A 1,830-nucleotide genomic window follows, 5' to 3' on the forward strand; every position below is an offset into this window, starting at 1 on the left:
CACTTCTCTGAGGAAATAGTTATATGTCTTTGGAACATAAATTGCCAGAACTTTTAGAGTTACAAATGCTTCAAAGAATAATTAATATCTTTGCTGAAACATGAAATAGAAGATAGTTTTAGAGAAGATTATAGTTCTTCAACTCAGTCCTTCCAATGAGAATAAAAAAATTGGCTTGACTATTGCCCAAAGTCAATACTTCAGGTTCTAAGATGTCAGCCTATATACTCTTTTAATTAACTTAAATATATTCAACAATGTAAGCAAGCTTTGTACTTCTTTCTCTCAAACCTGGCCATTGTGGACATGTCCTAGGCCTCCAGCGCTGTCCCTAAGATGCTGGCAAATCTTATAATGCAGGAGAAAACTGTCTCCTCGCTCCACGCATCCTTCAGACTTTTCTGTATTTGGCATGTGCCGTCATGGAGCATATGAGTTTGGTGGTGATGTCCTATGATTAGTACGTGGCGATCTGCCATCCCCTGCATTACACTGTCAGCATGAGCTGGAGAGTGTGCACTGTCCTGGCGGCCACTTGCTGGCTATTCAGCTTCCTCTTGGCTCTGGTCCAAATTACTCTTATTCTGAGGCCGCCCTTTTGTGGGCCACAAAATTCAATCACACCCTCTGTCAAATCATGTCAGTATTCAAGTTGGCCTGTGCTGACACTAGGCTCAGCCAAATTGTCCCCTTTGTGGGCTCTGTGTTTGTCTTAGTCTGGCCCCTCTGCTTGGATCTGGTCTCCTACACATGCACCCTGTTTCCCATCCTCAGCGTCTAGTCTGGGAAGGGCCACAGAGAGGCCTGCTCACATGTTCCTCCCACCTATACCTGGTTGGGCTCATCTTTAGCAGTGCCATCATCACATCCCTGGCTCTCAAATCCAACCATTCTCAAGAACAAAGGAAAAGCCTATCATTATTTCACAGACTTTGCACCCCTATACTGAATCCCCTGGTCTACAGCTGGAGGAACCCAGAGCTGAAGGGTGCCCTGACGAGATCTGTGGGAAGAAGAGATCAGTGTGAGGGATGGTTTGTAGTACCCTGAGTGTGTGAGCTTGTTCACACAATTCTGGCTCCTTGAATACCCTTTTGGGTCCTTTAATTTAACAAACCCAGTACCCTTGATCTTTAGAGTTCTTATAAGGTTAGAAAATAAATACTCACACTGTTTAAGCCATGGACACCAAACCTGAGATAAACATTATGAAACAGAAAATCACAGTCTGATCCTATTCATGAACATAGATGAAAATATCTTAAAGAAAATATTAGTAAAAGAAGTCCATAAAATAAAATATTACATTATAATAAAGTTTTTCTCCCAAAAAATGCAAGAATTGTTTAACACTAAAATAAACAATGAAAAAGATTTGCCACATTCACAAACTAAAGGATACACATCATTAGATAAAAAACAATTTTTAAGAAAATGCAACATCAATTCATGATAAAACACTTTACAACCTAGTATAACAATAAACATTCCTAAAGAAGGTCTATGTTATTATTGCCATGGAGTCGGTTATGACTCCTTGTGACCCTGTGTACAGCAGACCCCAACGCTGCCTAGTTTTTTGTGCCATCTTCTCACCTTCCGGTGCTACCCCAGACAATGCTCCGCTGCTATTTGCAGGGTTTTCATGGCCAATTGTTCCAGAAATGGGTGTTCCTCCTACTCAGTGTTAGTTTGGAAGTGCCACTGAAACCTGTCTTCCATGGATGACCCTACTGGTATTTGAAATACTGGTGGCATAGCTTTCAGTATCTTAACAACGTGCAGCCACCATAGTATGACAATTGACAGATGGAGCTGTGGTTCCCTGAC

The 1,830-nt window shown here is 41.5% G+C and overlaps 1 pseudogene; it reads left to right on the top strand.

Annotated features, from left to right (window-relative positions):
* Positions 1-264: 264 nt before the first annotated feature.
* Positions 265-1,050, top strand: LOC124234603 (olfactory receptor 2A12-like; annotated as a pseudogene).
* The last annotated feature ends 780 nt before the right edge of the window (positions 1,051-1,830 follow it).

This window comes from Equus quagga, unplaced genomic scaffold (assembly GCF_021613505.1).
Source record: "Equus quagga isolate Etosha38 unplaced genomic scaffold, UCLA_HA_Equagga_1.0 95587_RagTag, whole genome shotgun sequence".
NCBI lineage: Eukaryota > Metazoa > Chordata > Mammalia > Perissodactyla > Equidae > Equus > Equus quagga.